The 19,153-nt window shown below is 46.2% G+C and overlaps 1 protein-coding gene across 1 annotated transcript in view; it reads left to right on the plus strand.

Moving 5' to 3' along the window:
- Positions 1-19,153, plus strand: part of FBXO33 (F-box protein 33) — a 116,946-nt gene that overhangs the window by 23,583 nt on the left and 74,210 nt on the right. The window lies entirely within an intron of this gene.

Consider the following 19,153-nt stretch of genomic DNA (forward strand, 5'->3'; position numbering starts at 1 on the left):
TTGTCCCCATATCCCTCCTGAATCCTGTCTGGAACCAGGGGATTCTCTGAGATTCTTCAATCCAGTCTTGCAGCTTAAGGAGGATACAAGAGGCAAAGAGCTTTGCTTCAACGTCTATCAGTGATATAAGTCTGTAATTTGTTGGGTTGCCATGGTCGCCTTGTTTAAATATTGGATGAACCACGTTTCCCTTCCATGATGCAGGTACCTGTGTGTCATGGTAGATTTGATTAAACAATGGTGTCAGGGTTTCTGCCCAAAATACCGGGTTGTGTTTAAAGATGGCGTTGGGCAGTCCGTTCGGGCCTGGTGCTCCTTCAGCCTTTAGCCTGTTGATGATTTTACAGAGTTCCCCTCTGGTTGTTAATTCTGGGACTGTTATTTCCTCTGTTGAGCAATCCTTTATCACCGGTCCTTCTGTGCCTGGATTGCAGATTTCCAACTGGCCATTCTCTACTGTATTTGTTTTCCGCATATTATTTGGGAGGCCTGTTGTTGTTATGCAGTAAAGGGATTGCACATGTTGAGACCAAGCGTCAGCTCCTACTCCCGCTTCCTGATGGAGTTTTTGTCCTTTATTTAGGTCGTTAATGATGCCCCAAAATTCTCGACTGTTGGGGTGTTTTCCTGCACTTAGCAATCTATTCCATAGCTTCTCATTGTAGGCGGATTTTGCGATGTTTAGTGCCTTCCTATAAGTGCTTCTGTCAAAACCCCTTTGTTTGTTTGTAGCCCCAGTTTTTTTTCCCGAGCAAGGTGACGAACAGCATTTGCTACCCTCCTTTTCTTTGTTCTTAGTTCGTTGGTAAACCTGAGCTCTTTTTTAGAGGTAGACTTACTCAGTACACCTGAAGTTGCAGGAAATTTATGAAGAAGGCCCAGGACCAATAGCTCCCAGTTTTTACGAGGACCTCCTTTTTTTGCATCCCTAACTCGGATTTTCGAGCAATTGCGGCACGCTGGATTTTTTCCAGCATTTCTCCTCTCCATTTTAGTTTCTTTAAATTGAATTTAGCGGCTTGGTGAAGCAGACTTGATAATTTCGGTGCCAAGTTAGGCGCAGTGTTTAGAGAAGTTATTTGGGGGAAGTGGTTGCTTTCTGGTCGTTGGACAATTTTGAAGGTCTCAATGTCTGGAATTAAGTCATCACTTACTATTGTGTAGTCAGTCTATTGTTGAGTGAGCCCTTCCGCTCAGGAACGTAATACCAGCCGGCCTATCCCCCGTCGTGTTGCCGTTTAGAACCGTCAGACCCAGGACTTTTGGGTTGAAGGCTAACCTGAGGCCTCCTTTGGGCAGTCGCGTGATTTCTTTTGCCCTCAATTTTCCAATGAGATCACAGTTGAAGTCCCCTGAGATTAGTAGAGGACATCCTAGGTAGGTTTTTTGCATCGTTTTAATCAGCGACGTCAGGCACATTTGTTTTTCTTGTTGTAAATTACGATCCGGGTGGATATAGACGTTGAGGATTATAATTTGCCATTTTTTGTGCCCAGCTGACATAGATTCAGTGATTCTGGTCACTTGTACCCAGTTGAGTCCTATGTCCAGTGCTTCAGAGGACCAGTTAAATTTTTGAGTGATATGAGTTGATAGACCACCGGGGGTGCCCAAAATTTGAGTGTCTTTCTGCAGGGATGTGGTGGGTCTTAAAGCCTGGTATTACACTTGGTGCTAATTTCCATGTCTCCTGAATCAGGATTATATGTTGATTGGAAAAAAAGGATTGAGTTTCGTGGTCCAGCTCCATTTCGTGGAAACCATGTACATTCCATGTCCATACTGTGATTTTTGTTGAACTAGTTTTTGCACTCTGCGTTTCCTCCCTCCTACGTGGAGACGGAGAAAAATGTGTCTCCGTGTTAGGGTCCCTTTTTACACAGGAACCTTGGGACCCAGGACCAATCTGTTATGTCCCGGCCGGGCTTCCTAGTTGGTTGATTGTGGTCTGTCGAGTTTACCCCTTCCGTTACACTTGCAGCGGCTGGAGAGGTAGCACGGGCTCCAAATAGACAGGAGAACGGAGGGTGTTTTTCCCTGTTACCCTTTGTTTCATTATGGCTGTTTTTTTGTAACGGAAATGGGTATCTTGGGCTTGTGTTTCTTAAAAGCGAGATTCCCCATGTTTCCAAGTGATCTCTTGTGGAGAATATCTTGTCCGCAATGGCTTTTGAAGCCCACGTTGTGACGGTGACTTCAGATTCTATATGCTGGGGGATTCTTTTGAATTCAACGGTCAGGAGGTCCTGTGATGTTATCTCATTTAACTCCTCTATTTCCTGGAATAATCTTAGCAGGTTGCCCCGGTTTAAGAAGTCCTGAAGCCCCTTTGATGAATATTCCGGGATGAATGTTAAGTTGTGTGGTGTTATTTCAGAATGATGAAGGATTTTTTTTGCGTCTTTAGACTGTTGTGACTTCGTATTTTCGTTGATTTTGGAAGATGATGCGAAGGAGTCTAGCCCCTGGTCCGTAATTGCTGACGACATCGGATCGGATGTGCTTTGAATTGTACCTGAGTTGTAGTAACCCTTTGAAAGAGAGTTACGCCGAGTTTGTGATAGGGCACAGGTGCGCTGCTTTTCCGAAACAGTAACGCACATGTGGATAGGTACAGTTTTTAGCTGTGGTCCTTGAGATTCTACTGACTTATTATTTAGGAGGAATCCCGATTTCTGACAGCTGAGCAGTGTTCCGGTGGGCTGGGGACTATTATTGTTGGCCGGATTTGACTGACCTTGTCCCCCTATGTGGTCTCCCGTGTTTTCTATAGGCCTTATTTGCTCTGGGCTTCCATTTTCGGTAATCCTTGTAGGGTCGGCGATTCGTTCCGTGTGAGTCCGGATGTTTTTTGGAACTGATGGTTTTTCCCTTGGGCCGCTAAGAGCTTCGGATAATACCAAATTCGTTATGCTGTGATGGTTAACAGATGTTATGGTTGTACTCTGCCTAGGTTTGTCCACCCTCGGGGGTGTTTGGGACTCTTGAATCACTGGCATCTGAATTGAACCTACCTTGCCATCTTGGGACATGGTGGGACAATCAGAATTGGAGACCTGAGCGGTGTTTACGTTAAAGATTGAAAACCGCTTCCCTGGGTCTGAGACTTGTTGCTGCTTATACTTTAGCCTGGCTTTCCTGGCCTTTTTCTTTTGTCTCTTGGTTGCTGTTTTTTCCTCCTTGACGGCAATTTTTTCCTCTTCAATTAAAATTTGGGAGGACAAAGCTGGTTCCTGATCTTGTACTGATCTTTCTTGCCCCACTTCCCTTGAGATGTGTGTTGAGTCCTTTGGGTGATTACTGGTTGGATGCTCCTTTGAGATTGACCTGTTGCGGGAGTGTAATTTTTCCGGGGTGAATTTTGTGGACTTTTCAACTGAGTTGTGAGGTTGTCTTACCTCCCATAGAATGTCCGTCAGAATTACTGGCAAACTTGCTAGTTTTTCAATTATTGAACCACAACCACAGCAAAGCTGTTGTTTTTTAAACTCTGATTGGGTTTCTAGTTTCCCTTGGATTCTTAATAGTGAGGTAAGTGCGTCCATTTTTTAGTTTAAGCCCGCAATGTGGCCTGCCACCAAAGTAATAAGGTCAATCTGCACCTCCATTTTATTCGATTGAAAGTTCAGAGCTTTTATAGCTTGATCTGAAGAGTTTAGTAAGGACTTAATCCAAATGGGCGACTGGTCTTCTTGAGACTCATTTGAAACTTTCGAATCAATGACCATCGGACTGCCCGACGAGATGGTAATTGGTGCAGTATTGTTTATGTAGGGGTCGTTTATTGTCATGTTGTTACTGTTGTTCATGGTGAGGTTTTGGTGGTTTCTTTTTTCTACTGGCCCTCGAGGGGTAGACATCGCCAGACCCAGACTCGGGTAAAGATTTTTCGGACTTGGCTCGGATCGTAATGCTCTACCTTCGGTTTCTAGGTACATTGATATCCTTTCCGTCAGTTCTTCCAATTCAGAATCATTTGACAAGAACAATGGTTTATGCCATGGGTCACTATCAAGCATGGATTCTGCGTGTAGATTGGCCTGGCTTTTTGAGCCCTCCTTAGATCTTATCGGACTCTTAGGATCATTTACTTCCACCACTTTAGTTGGTATTATACTGTCATGGGGTCTTGTCGGACCTGTAGGATCATTTACTTCCGCCACATCGGTTGGTATTATACTGCCAGTTGTTATCCTGCTGTGGTCCTTTATGGTGTCATCCGCCGCGGTGTGCTTTTGAGCTTCTGAGTGATCGTTCTCCCCTTCGTGGGCATTTGGATGGTGTACTTGTGCGGCAGTTGTCAGTATACTTCCCTTGGGTGAGAGGCCCTTGGGTTGTGTACAGGAGATTGGCCCGTCGCTCGTACTTGACTTGTTTTTGTCCAGGGGGGGGTAGAACGTTAATTGGAAAAATTGGATTTGGTAAGTTACTTGCTTCAGCTGTTGACGTGTAGATCGCTGCAATGGATCCTTTAAGTAGAAGAATTTTAAGAGCCCTGACTTGCTTGAGAATTTTGACGTTGATTCGGGAGTGGGTGCTGAGACCAGCCTCTCCCTTTGGTCGACTTGAGCCCCCGAAGATGTATCCACTACGTTTAACTTCTTTGAATTTTTCGAGGGCTTCTTGTTTTCCACCGGTCGTCGCGTTCTCCCCGACCTCATTGTCCCCCGATTAGGGCTCTTTCCCCACTTCACCGTTCGGCACAGCTTTGTCTTGATCACCCTCTGCCTGCGTGTATGTACTAAAGGTGCTTGCTGTCTGGATGCCTCTGTTTTGGCACACCGCAGGACACCTCCCCAGACTACCTTGGCTTCCAACTACCGGGTACCTGGGACGGGTTTAAGGGTTTTGGTTTGGTTTTGGGATTTCCCCCTGAGAATTTGCTGTGGGTGAGCTGGGCGGTGCTAGTTTGGTTGGACGGGCTCCCCTTCCACCTTCTGCCGTGGGGCTCTGCGGTCCGGCGTGTCTGCAACAAGGACAGGTATTGGGCGCACAGCGCCTTTGTAGAAGCCTACGCCTTGCTGGAGGGTTTTAGCTCGTGACTCTGGAGACGGGGCTTGAGGTACAGGTTCTGACGGTGAATACATTTGGGGGAGACGGCGGTGGTGTGACAGCGACAGCGTAGGGACCGTGTTGGTTATTATCCCCGCGCAGCGCTAACACCCGCCTGCAGCTCGCCTACTCCGCAATCTCGCTCCTGCTCACCGGTTACTGGCTGTAATCAAGCTGCCACCACTCTGAGCCGCTGGAGCTCTCGCTCTCGGTGAGCACAACAGGATGGTGACGGGGTGGTGACTGGACAGGGATGAGATGAGGTGGCCTGAGCGGGCGGCTCTGATGATGCAGGCTACGGCTACAATTTCTCAGGTTTCTCGCGGACTGCGAGCACCAAACACCAAGCGTCTGCCAAACGTCTCCTCTCCCAAGTACTGGTATAAGTGGGTACTGGTGAAGCGGGACCTTTGCGGGGGTGCGCTCTCACCTCACTCCTTAAGTTGCCTCCTGCCTGCTTCTTGCCGTGGTTTTCCTCTCTCCTCTGTTGGGAGTCGCTGCTGACAGCTGTGAGCCGATTGCCTGGGTCACTGGGTCCCTGGGGCTGTGGGCCCTCCGCCGCCGCTGGTCTTCGACCCTGTTCTGGTCGGGTCGCGGGTCTGGCCGGACTACCGCTCCTCCGGCGGTTACTGCAGCTGCCGTCTGCCTCTCGCTCGTGCTGCTCTGTGCAAAATCCGTACTGGATCAACAGCCACTCGGAGTCATTCGGGAATCAGTGCACTGCTGCACCAGGGGGAACCTGGCTGCTTTTTTGACTCGCAGCCTCTTCGCCCAGCACGAGGCTGGCTCAATACAGCAGTACAGCTGTGCCGACACTGCTTCAAAATCTGGAGCCAAGTCCGACCCCCTCAGCTCACACGGTTACTCGGCGGGGGCGGCGGCTCTGCTCGGGAGTCGCGGAGAAGGCGCTGCAGCAGCCCCGTTGACCCCAGTGAGCCCCCGATCCACGGCGGTCTCTCAGTGGACTCTGTGGACTCCGATAAGCTTTTAACGGGCTATTTAACGTGCTATCCCGGCAAATTTGTAATAACCCGGCAGCCCGTTTTCCCACAGCGTCTTGCTGAACTGCTCGGAATGGCGTTTGGCGTCCACTGATCTCTGGCGCACTCTCGTGTTCAGTTCAGGATTCAGGATTAGCAGGAGAGAGAGAGTTCTACGGGTAATCCAAAACCCCCTCTTAAGGTTTCCCTTCACCACTAGTGAAGCTCTAACCATCCTCACTTTCGCCTAATGGCAACCTTGAACAACTTCACCTCTATACAGCTATACTCCACCTCATTTTCACCAGTAGTGCAGCCTTACACTTCTTAACTTTTCCACTGGTGCAACCCCCTTCACCCTTGCCTCCACCGCTAGTGCAGAAAGACTACTGCAATTGGTTTGTAATAGGTAGAATATGTAAGCTTAACAACATTATAACTGATTTTTATTTCTCAGATGCTAATTAGTTATTTACTGTTGGTTACCCTCTAACATTAGCTTTTTTAAAAAAAAAACATTAAGGTAAACACAAATTGACCTAGCTACATGGTCCTTAGCAATGTATCTAGATGATAATGTTAACACTCTTGTGTTCAAAATAGGGCTCCGTTTGTTGAACCTTTTTGCCGTTAGTGATTATTTGTGTAGATCTAATGGTTGGCAAGTAGAAATACAGATGCAGATAAACAGGAAGAATGAAAGACATTTTGTGATGGTTTCAAGTTTTTTATTGTCCCATAGCAAAAGTACTTCAGATGAAAGCAGGGACATGAAAAGAAAACTTCATCAAAGTTAAGGTTAACTCAGTTTAAGAACTCAAATGTCCTTGTCTTCCTTTTTTTTTTTTTTTTTTTTTGTAACACCCAAAGGCATTTGGAGCTTAGCATCCACCTATTTTTTTTTTCGCCACCATAAGGGCAAAGCTATCCACTTGATTCCATGCCACACAATTCAACTCCGCGCATTTCCAATCCACATCACATAAACCGACACCAAACCACATAATTTAACTCGGCAACACAATTGCACAACCTACCACCTACATCCAATCCCCACCACAGAACTCCACATTATGCCACTAAATTCAACTGGAGTAAAGCTATCCTGGCTGATGAAGGCTGATAACCAGAAACCGGTCCTAGGATGCTTGATTCCGGTCCAGGGAAGGCATGGCTTGGCAGTTCGGTCTGGACTGTTCCCATGAGGCACAGGCTCAAGACTGATTTGCATATGGCCATGTCTGAACTGGGGTGACTTGGTGAGCAAAATAACAATGGATTAAACCCAGATCTGTGACTGGGGGTGAATGTTTTGCCATTGTACAACATTCCATTCCGTCCATCACCTTGTGTGTTTTGCTGTTCACCCAATGTGGGAAGGGTATGCCCAGACGTGGGTCCCGTGCTCACTAAGCCACTGGAGTCAAGCTATCCTGGCTGATGAAGGCTGATAGCCAGAAACCGGTCCTAGGATGCTTGATTCCGGTCCAGGGAAGGCATGGCTTGGCAGTTCGGTCTGGACTGTTCCCATGGAGCACAGGGTCAAGACTGATTTGCATATGGCCATGTCTGAACTGGGGTGACTTGGTGAGCAAAATAACAATGGATTAAACCCAGATCTGTGACTGGGGGGGTGAATGTTTTGTCATTGTGCAACATTCCGTCCATCATCTTATGTGTTTTACTAAATTCAACAGCACACCACATAATTAACCACCACTACATACCTCTCTACAAAACAAAATACCATTCCACTCCATAGCACACAATCCCACTCCACATATTTCCACTACCTTTAACACCACATAATTACTATCCACATATTTGTACAGCACACCATGCCACATAACACCACAAATCCACTCCACACAATTCCATGCTGCAACTACCTAATCCAACCCACATAATTCCACCACATACATTCACTCCATAAAATAATGAGACCATTGCCATTTACAATGCCAATAGTTATAACTACAAAAAATGCGAGACCTATTGCCTTTCCAATGCTTGTTAGTTTTTATAGCCAAGATTGTCAAAATGTAGTCTTGATTGAAGATTTCAACGCAAATGCCCAATCGTTCAGTAAGAGTTTTTGTGGGCACAGGAAGTTTTTCATTTCATTTCATAAACTTTATTCGATTGTTTGTAAAAACATCATAAAAGTGTACAGATTAAAACATAGCACACGTAAGTTTTTCAACAGGGGAAGTACATATCATAACATTACTTAATAGGTAGAACATAGACTAGCAGCAGTATTTATAATGAATATGTTACTGGAAAACCATACTTTTTCTTGCAGTAATAGATTTTAGAATAAAGGTTGCGGTAAAAAAACATAAATCTGGGGTGGCAAGTGAGAATAAAAATGTCATTGCATTTCCAGTAGTGGACACAGAATAATTCTTAAACAGTGGTTTAAGATAAAAGATACGTAGGGATTTATACAAGGGACAGATTAGCAAGAAATGCAGAGTGCTTTGCTTAGTTGATCCGTCGCAAGGACAAGGGGTGGCAGAATGGATTTTCATCATTGGAAATGCCACCAGGTTATGTACAATGCCAAGTCTTAATCTTGAGAGGACAAATTGATGGGACCGTCTACTGATAACTTTGAGGTACATGGGTAGACCAAGTCCTTCATCTTTATTAGAAAGATAAAAGGCGTGGGTTGAGTAGTCTCTAGTTTCTATTTTACGCGTATTTTATTTGTCCCTCAGAAATTCATCTTTAATCTCCTGTTTGGATAGGGTAGTTACACTTGTAGGGTCTTTACATTCATCCATATCATAAAGTTCATTAAAGGTTGAGATCACATACTTTAATCATGGGATTTTGGAGACTTTATCCAAGTGCAGACAGTCTTTAATTATTTCCTTGGTAAAGCTGGTTTCATCCTTGGTCCAAATAGATCTCCACACCATTAGAGGTCTCAATCCAATTAGGTCAGATATATAGTCCAACCCTAGTTCTTTGTGGGTTAGATCGGTGGATGCCGAGGGTGGAAGGCAAAGTAATCGTTTTAGGAATAGATTTTCCAATATTTGCAGGTCCCTTAGAGTGCAATGTCCCCAAACCCCTGAACCGTATAGTTCTATTGAAGCACTATAAATGTTCAACATATCTGGAATACGTCGACTTCCCAGTTTTGTGGCAAAACGGAAAACACCTAAAGAGGCCTTCCCCATCCTTGCTTTTACATTATGTTGCTCTGGGGTCCAGGACCCTCCGTTATTAAAGGTAATGCCCAGATAGCAGAAATTATCCGCAACCTCAATACGATTTTCCTTAAAATAAAAAGGTTTAAGATGGTTTACCTTCTTACCGCATGCTATAATGTTTTTGAGTTAATAATTTTAAGTTTCTTCCCCTGTATAAAATCATAAAAACAGTTCATGAGCTTCTGGAGGCCTATTGGGGTTCTTGAAAGTAGAACAGTATCATCGGCGTAAAGCAACACCGGAATAGATTGACCTCCTGCTTGCGGGGCGTCTGCTTGAACTTTTTTTAATTCCTGCTCAATTGAATTGATAAAAAGGGAAAAGAGCAGCGGGGCCAGCACACAGCCCTGTCTAATACCGAATTTAACCTTGATCTTTCTTGTACATTCCCCCTCTGTTCCGTAGCGGATCTGTGCAGATAAGTTGGAATAAAGTCTTGCTAGGAAGTGAATGATGGCAGTAGGTGCGCCCATATCAAGTAGGGTTGACCACAACAAAGTATGGTCCACCAGATCAAAGGCACTAGAAAGGACTGCAAAACATAGGAACAGAGAGCCCTGTTTGGCCTTAGTGTATTTTCCTATTAGGAGATCTAAATTAATACACTGTTCTGTGGTGCCAAGGCCCTTTCTGAAGCCGTATTGAGAAGCTGCAAGAATATTATTGCCTTCAGCCCATTCTTCCAGACGTAGCAATAGGTCCCTGCTCATAATTTTTAATGAGGAATCCAGAAGGGAGATAGGGCTGTAGTTCTTAGCCTCTCCTCTATCTCCCTTCTTGTAGATTGGTATGATTACAGATTCGCTCCAGGTTGACGGGGTACTATCGTCGACAGCGGCATTAAATACTTGGGTCAGTAGCGGGCTCCACAGGGCCAGATCGAATTTATAGAGGTCAATCGGGACCCCATCTGGTCCTGGGGCCTTCCCCCCCCTTTGCTATTAATGATTGCCATGTCGACTTCATGGAGGATAATTCCCAGTGTCTGGAGTGGTATAATGGGGTTATTACAGGTATTATCCTGGGTCTCCCCAATTGGGTTGAAAATCCCAGTAAAATGTAGAACCCAGCTATCCTCACTTACTTGGGCAGTAAGAACTGGGAATTCTTCCTTCTGGAGGAATGGACTGTTAATGGTACTCCAGAACAGTTTACTATCCTGGAGGGCTGCAGCTTTATTCAGGTCATCCCAGGCTTGCTCTCTTAGTTCTTGTTTCCTACGCTTCAGTTCGGTGTTGTATTTATCCCTCAGATGTTTAACCACTTCCCTATCTCTGGGGAGATTAGATAAGGCCTTCTTAAGGGCTTTTAGCGCCAGAGTGCACGCTTGATCAAACCAACCTAGCGTTTCCCGTTTGGTTGTGCCCTTGTTAATAGTAAGAGATTTCTTAATTATAGTACCAAGTTCGTCGAAATCATTTATGATACTCTCAGGGGGAGCATCGATTTCGAGGCAACGGGATATCACTTTAGTACCAGCTCTCACAATTTTGCGGTGTAAGTTCTCAGATTTTGCTCCACACCATTTAATCCGTATCCCGTTTGGCCTACATGGGGTAATTTCATCTACAATCCTGCCGGTAAAAACGTTTTTAGAGCCCCATATAAGAATAAACATAGTTACGGCATTATGGTCGCTAATACCAAAGTCCATGATAATCGGGACCGTACAGAATGGAACAATCCGGGTCGAAATCAACAAATAGTCGATAACAGAGGCAGTGTTCCTCCCTGTGAAGGTTGGAGCGATATTACCATCTTTATCAAGGGCAGGTTGGTGAATAACCAGGTCATACTTTAACAAGAGATTATTAAGAGAGACACCATAGGGGGAGTGGAACAAATGTGCTAGGTTCTCCCCAATATCCCCATCAAACCCACAAGCAATGGTATATGAATACGGGCAGGTTCTAATATTGAAGTCTCCACCCCAAATAATATCAAAAGGTTTGAGGGTATTATTACAAATTTTGTTCAGGGCTGTTCATCTACAACAGAAGTGCTGGTAGGATCAAAAGTGTTGTTGTAGTGATTGATCAACAAGATGTTCCGGCCCCCTATTATTTTCTAATTCCAGTATTTGGGAGTGAGAACCAACTGTGAGGCAAGATCTTACATGTACTGGGAGGTGCACAGACAATAAAATCAACAGACCACCTTTAGCCCTCCCCATAACAGATTCTTGGGCTGGGCAATTATAAGAAACGAAACCGTCATAATAGATGTCAATAGTAGACCAGGTTTCCTGTAGGCATAGGATGTCAAAGCCTAGAATATATTCCCTCCATCCCAGGGCTGAAACTCTCTGTCGCCACCCTGCAAGATTCCAGCTCACCATTGAATAACCTGGTTGACTAGAAACCAGTACCTGTTCTGTGAGGGCATTTTTTGGATGGGGGACTGTACTAGCACTTCCCACGTCAAATGGACCCGGGGCATGGGGTATAGGATGAGCGTCCATCAGCTCAACATGCGGGACGGGTGTCAGTGGTATCATATCTGGTATTAATGGAACTACCAAACATTCATCTGGAGATATGACTTTGGCCGGGACTTCCCCATCTGCTATATCATTAACCGTCTCGGGGGGTGGAGGCTCAGGGGTGAGGATTGGGGATAGTCAGTCAACTCCCTCGAGACCCTCTAGGCAACTGTACCGATTATAATCAGAACAAGCATTAGAAATGCAATAGGTCTCGCAGCATTAGAGTTAGTGCTTTTAGAATTGTTTATGGGTTTTTTTGTAAATCTTTAGCATGAGGTTGAGGGTGGGTGAGGAGTTGAGGGTGAGTGAGGGTGAGGCTGAGGGGTTGAGGGTGAGGGTGAGTGAGGGTGAGTGAGGTGTTGAGGGTGAGTGAGGGTGAGGGGTTGAGGGTGGGTGAGGGGTTGAGGGTGAGTGAGGGTGAGGGTGAGGGAGTGAGGGTGAGGGTGAGTGAGGGTGAGTGAGGGTGAGGGTGAGTGAGGGTGAGTGAGGGTGAGTGTGGGTGAGGGATTGAGGGTGAGGGGTTGAGGGTGAGGGGTTGAGGGTGAGGGGTTGAGGGTGAGTGAGGGTGAGGGGTTGAGGGTGAGTGAGGGTGAGGGAGGGTGAGGGGTTGAGGGTGAGGGGTTGAGGGTGAGTGAGGGTGAGTGAGGGTGGGTGAGGGTGGGTGAGGGTGGGTGAGGGTGGGTGAGGGTGGGTGAGTGAGGGTGAGGGTGAGTGAGGGTGAGTGAGGGTGAGTGAGGGTGAGTGAGGGTGAGGGTGAGTGAGAGTGAGGGTGAGTGAGAGTGAGGGTGAGTGAGGGTGAGGGGTTGAGGTTGAGGGTGAGGTGTTGAGGGTGAGTGAGGGTGAGGGAGCTGTTGAGGGTGAGTGAGGGTGAGGGTGAGTTAGGGTGAGGAGTTGAGGGTGAGGTGTTGAGGGTGAGGTGTTGAGGGTGAGTGAGGGTGAAGGGTTGAGGGTGAGTGAGGGTGAGGTGTTGAGGGTGAGTGAGGGTGAGGGTGGGTGAGCGTTAGTGAGTGAGGGTGAGTGAGTTGTTGAGGGTGAGGGGTTGAGGGTGAGTGAGGTTGAGGGTGAGTGAGGGTGAGGTGTTGAGGGTGAGTGAGGGTGAGTGAGGGTGAGCATTAGGTCTGAGTATGGATATGTCAGTGGTTGTACGGGTGTGTGAGGTGGCATACGAGAGATTGTATGGGGGTATGAGTAGGTGGGGGAGTGCTTCTGTGGATGATGTCATAAGTGATGTTACTGACCAATGTCATGAGTGATGTAATATGTGAGGTAATAAGCAGTGCATTGCAGGGGCGTACGTTATAGTTAGCTCAAATGTTTCTCGTTTTGTATGAGAAACCAAACCAGAGACATTTGGCAGTTATTTACTTGAGCCAAGTATAACGTACGCCCCTGCAATGCACTGCTTATTACCTCACATATTACATCACTGATATTATAGTGTGTGGGTGGAGTGTGTGTGGGGAGATCTCCCCCTCTACACACACACACACACACTACATACGAGCTAGCTATAAAAAAAATGTGAAAAACGATTAGGGACAGCACCCACAAAAAAAAGCTATTTTACGCACGGGGATAGGCTTTTTTCCCCCGGTTCCGTGTTTTCAATGACACAAGGCTATTAGATATCTGCACAAAGCACTTCATAACAGGCCCGCGTGTGCCTCTGTGGAACTGGCTGAAGAATCGTTTCAATTTTGCTCTCTGCAAAATCAATTTCCATCCCACTGTTATTACTGGGTTAGATTTACAACAACAAGAAAAGAAACAAAAAGACGGGTAGGGAGAGGCGGCGGGAAGGGGAGGGGGCGGAGCGGGTTAAATTAAACAAACGAGACGGAGGGAAGAGAGGGGAGGGGGGAGGAGAAAAGAAACAAAAAGACGGGTAGGGAGAGGCGGCGGGAAGGGGAGGGGGAGAGGCGGCGGGAAGGGGAGGGGGCGGAGCGGGTTAAATTAAACAAACGAGACGGAGGGAAGGGAGGGGGGAGGAGAAATGCGAAACCTTATAACAGTACTATGAGTAGGAGTGAATGTTAAATGGTATATGTGTAAAATATCTAGTAAAACATACAGCTCAAGTACAAAACGATACTGCCAAGGTCTCTGTAAGGAAAGCGAACTGGGACAAAGCTGTTAATAGTTTACCTCCAGCACCACAATATGCTCTGCAGAATTCAGATGCTGGCGCCCAAAACGTACTTTCACTCACGGTCAACAACAATTTCCCAAACAATATGACCAGTGTACCACTAATATATAAGCAAAGGGTGCTGCCTTATTACAGCGTGCTGGTGAGACTGGAAATCACCCGTTTCCCAATAAGCGTGACACCGCTGCTGAGGAAGCCAATACAACAATGCCATAGAAGCCAATAAGCAGCCAATAAAACAATCCATTCAGTTTCCAATGGGCGTGCCGCTGAGGAAGGCAATAGTAATCAATGCTGTGGAAGCCAAACCTAAAAGCAGAAACCAGTGGGCATACTGCCGCAGTCTCTGATAACCAACCTTTGGGAAATGATTAGGCACAACTCTGAGCAGCACAATCAATGCACAGCAAGAATGAGAATGGTAGCACGCATGTTGCGTAGTGCTTCAGTATACCGAACGTTGCGCTGTATGCATTCGGATTGTCATCTCAAGATGGAGGCAACGCATAACCAAAGCGTAATGATGAAGTGTTGCAGTGACAGTTGAGGTTGAAGCCGTTAATACAGTTGAACCGTCACATACATCTTAGATAATGACAAATGCTGCAAGCATCGCAAAAGGTACTTACCGCCATGGTATACAATTTTTCATTGAAATTAGTTAACGCATAGTGCTAAAATAGCCAGTACTTGCCTGTTGTTTTTAGAAAACAGAGAATCCAAAAGATTTCCAGCAGGAGGATGTGGAGCGATATTGCACAGGGTTGCACGCTGATGAGTCCAGTGTGTTGGGGATCGTCACCAATTCTATAAAGAAGCCTCCACACATGAAAGGGCAAGTTCATGTATTTATTGTACTTCCAACCCACTTGCGAGTAACTGTCAGGAACACTTCAAAAGAAGCCGGAGGGAAGAGAGGGGAGGGGGGAGGAGAGCGAAAGGATCGGAGACACGGCGGGTAAAATAAACAAAAAAAAAGCCGGAGGGAAGAGAGGGGAGGGGGGAGGAGAAATGCGACACGGCGGGAAGGGGAGGGGGCGGAACGGGGGCGGAGAGGGGAGAGAGAGAGTAGGCAAGGGTAAACAAACACGGACGTGCACGCGCCCGTGACTTTTAAGGTCAATGCGCATGCGCATAAGCTTAATGCGCATGCGCATTGACCTTAAAAGTCACGGGCACTGCAAGGAATCGCCACGATTCCTTGCAGTTAGATAAAGAGTGGATGAGCCCCTATAGTCTCGCTTGCTCGATGCGCATGCGCATCGACAGGCGAGACCTAAAAAGGATTGTGCTGGGGCATGTATTGGGGTGGCATAGCAGGTCTAGTGTCATATAATCTTTGTCTGCCCCTACGTTCGACCCTGGTCCAGTCGTTTCTTCCAGTATAATGGGTGACATTGTTAGGTGGAAAAAAGAAGGAAACTGGAAGGGTTTGGATGGTAGAATCAAAGGACCTGTTGAATCCCGCACAGATGTGGGATACCGTGCGGGGGTCTCTAAAGTTGACAGTAATGCAATCTCCATTAATGGATTTCGGCGTCTTACCGACCCAGGGTACCCTCCTTACCATGATAATTTCGTTGTGCAAATGGGCCGGTAGGGGTCTATTCCAATTAAGCCATTTAATGATTTTGCTTTTCTGGGAGCTAAAGGTTTCGGTTTCCCCTATTTCCAGGGGGGGGGGGGGGGCTCCAGCTAAAACTACCATACACCGGTTAGCTTCCGGCGGGAGATCAGGCCGTCGTGGTCTAAGGGTTTTGTATTCTTTAATTGGAGACCCTCGTGTCTCTTCGGCCATAGGTCCAGGTGGGTTGGACATACCGGGTTGGTGGCCCGGGAGATGTTGTAAAATTGCAGTATTGTCTTTGCTAGATAAAGAGGGAGCAGGTAAGGGGCCTGCTGTAGGGCAAACGGGGAATTGGGTCACAGTTGTAAAGTGGGGAGCTGGGGGAGTGGGAGCAATATGTGGGGTGCATAAGCTGTTGGGCTTAATGGAATTAGCTAAGATAGTGGCTGTGGTTTTCTCAATGTTGGATATTCTAAGATCCAACCTATCTAGTTTGGCCTCTAGCGGGGATACAATAGATTTAAATAGGACAGCAATCCTTTCTATAGAGGCCTCGCATCTGGGGGGGATCATTTCTTGGATAATATTGGGTGGTGTCGGTTCATTATGTAAATTAGCTGTTTTAGAGGACCTTCCAGCTTTTTTATTGTATGATCTTTTCCGTTTCCTAATAGCACCTTCTCTCTCCCCCTGGGACTTGGAATTAATAGAACTCTCTTCAGGAACGGAGATGATGGATACATTGTTACTATCAAGAACATGGTTAATTTCAGCTACAGTTACAATTACATTTGCCAAGGTATCAGGTTCCGCTCTTGGCAGACGTTCTACCTCGGAAGGGGGAGGTTGAATAACCGCCGCAGGGATAGAGTTATCAATAAGTCTTTCCGGTGTTTTAGCATTAGCCAGAGTACCCAAGGATGATCTTTTTAAAGACATTAGTTCTTTAGATAGGCGTTTCTCCAGAGTAGTAATTTCCTTATCAATAATGTTATTCGCCCTAGTAAGGATCAAGGACTTACTCCGTGTTTCCCGTCCAGCCATAGTCCAGATGTCAAGTGGATACAAAACAGTTGGGGGGGTGACCCGGTCCGGTCACGAACGGGCACAAACGGGCCCGCTTTTGGCCCGGTCTTCGCCCGTGCGCATCCGCGCGCGTCCCGCGGGCCGGAAATGGTGATCCTGCACCCCCCGATTTAAATGCACAGGGAGGCGGCGGGAAGAGGACCAGCTGTGGCAGGTTAGCGCACTGCCCGCTGGTCCTCGCAGTCCCACGACGAGCCTTGTTGGTAAGTGGCTTCAGTCCTTCAAGCCTCAGTGCACCGTAACAGGAGGGACTCAGGAAGACGAGCGGTGCCCGCGGAGCGGGTGCCGCGAGGCGTGGGTTCAAGTCCGGGTCCGGTCTCGGGGAATGAGAAACACTGCAGCAGGTAGGGCGGAGTTCTTCCTCTAGGCAGCCCGACCTTGTTCACAGGAGCACACAGAACCCAAGTCCAGCCCCTGATTTAAATGTACAGGGAGGCGGCGGGAAGAGGACCAGCTGTGGCAGGTTAGCGCACTGCCCGCTGGTACTCGCAGTCCCACGACGAGCCTTGTTTGGTAAGTGGCTTCAGTCCTTCAAGCCTCAGTGCACCGTAACAGGAGGGACTCAGGAAGACGAGCGGCGCCCGCAGAGCGGGTGCCGCGGGGCGTGGGTTCAAGTCCGGGTCCGGTCTCGGGGAATGAGAAACACTGCAGCAGGTAGGGCGGAGTTCTTCCGCTAGGCAGCCCGACCTTGTTCACAGGAAGTTTTTAATATCCCCTCAGTGACACTTCATGTTAATACTAAAACGGATTAACAAGCAAATATGCTCTTGAGAAAATATGAATGGCTGATTGCAAATGGAAGAATTGACTGTGATATTCCATCAAATTACACCAATATTTCTACCCAGGGTTCTTCTCTTAGTAATTATCTGACTGCTTCTGATTGCCTTTTTACGTCACTTTCTGACTTAAAGGTGATAGATAGCCCCTTTGAGTGACCACAAGTTGCTTTAATCTTGAATTCATTTCCCGTTGGTAGGATCATGGTCATGCAATGTCTAAGGGAGGGTTGTGAATTGTAATTGGTTAAATGGGAGCACTCATTCGAAAACCAACAAAAAAGTAATCTTAAAAGAAAAGCACCATGTAATAACCGAGGATATTCTAGCTTTATATCCAGTCCCTCTTTCTCGTGAAGTCATTTGTGTGCACACCTGACTTCTTGTGCAATAAAAAACCTTGTAGGAAATGGTTATAAACTGTTGAATTCATAAATTGGGAGATTCATAGATTAGTTAGATTTGAAGACAGTTTCTGTATGATTACTTTGAGACCTGGGTCACTGTTTATTGCATTCATGGATCTGTCCTCTGCCTTTAACAGGGTGAACAGTTGTGGGTCATTTTGCTGCATATGGTAATGGAAGTAGACATTGCCTACTTCCTTAGTGAGCTGTACTGGGTAGTCCTTTCTTTTTCCTCTTGAATCTATATTAAGCCACTTGGCGTATTGATAAAGAATTAGCAGGCCAAATCGGTCTCAGTAGCCACATATGACAGTAATGTATTGGGATATATAGACTCACTAGAGCTCCAGGTGGAGAAGAATGTGTTCTGTAGACACCTTTTGGCAGTCCCAGCATCTACCACTGATTTGATGGTTCATGAGGACCTGGGGCTGTGTTTCGTCGGACCTCATTGCTCTGCGTCCCTTGATTAGTTGGCTTACCATCTGGATAAGACCTGAGAATCACTTTAAAGGGGAGATACTTATTGATTATATGCATCTTCAAGGGTGACAGTCAATTAAATGGGACGTTAAGCTAGGTAAAACAGCTTTGTTAGATTCTCAGCAAAATATTTTTGAGACCGACTTTTCTTGGACATAGAAAAACTCTTCCTGCCATGGTGGGAAGCAGTGAGAGGGTGTAAAACTTGCTAATCCTTCGGTGCGAGGATAGGCTCAGATCTTAACAGGGTCAGTTATTGAACCCTGTTTGCTTAATGTATCCATCAGTCATCATCTGTTCTTTCTCACTAGATTTGGATTTAATCTATTTCATCTGTTACTGATCTTACCTAGGCTTATTACTGCGAATGCGCAGTTGAGACCCTGTACATGTGACACATTTTCTGCCTAGGATCTTGTGCATTTTATGTTCTTGTGTGGTTTTTATGAACTTGTAAAAGGTTTTTTGGTACCTTTTTGTTAAAAATCTCTTAATATTTCCAGGTTATTCCTGTTTATTTGTACCTTAAGTTACTTCCAGATATTCACGTCTTAAGCTGTTGCATGTTCTAGGCCTTGTCGCTGAGGAAGGCGCTCGATTTGGGTCTGGGCTGACCTGATCTGTTATTTAGTATGCACTTTTGTGTTGTCACAACATTTTTCATGATTGTTTTATGCCCTGTAAGGCTAGATATACCCAAATGTCATGCACTTTAATGTGATTTGTTGCTTCTTTGATAACTGCTTTAGGAGGTCTTAGTCAAGAATGTACTGTATTAGCCATTATTTGCCCGGATGGCATTTACATTTGGCTAATTTGCACAATGTCAGTTTTGATTTTAACTATGTAAATTACAGGAATAAATTGTCTGTTATTTGATTGTGCTGTCTTGTATTCGTCTTTTTGTATTGACTTTGTTTTAAAAATGTTGATGCACTTTG

The sequence above is a fragment of the Lissotriton vulgaris genome, chromosome 9 (genome assembly GCF_964263255.1).
Source record: "Lissotriton vulgaris chromosome 9, aLisVul1.2, whole genome shotgun sequence".
Lineage (NCBI taxonomy): Eukaryota > Metazoa > Chordata > Amphibia > Caudata > Salamandridae > Lissotriton > Lissotriton vulgaris.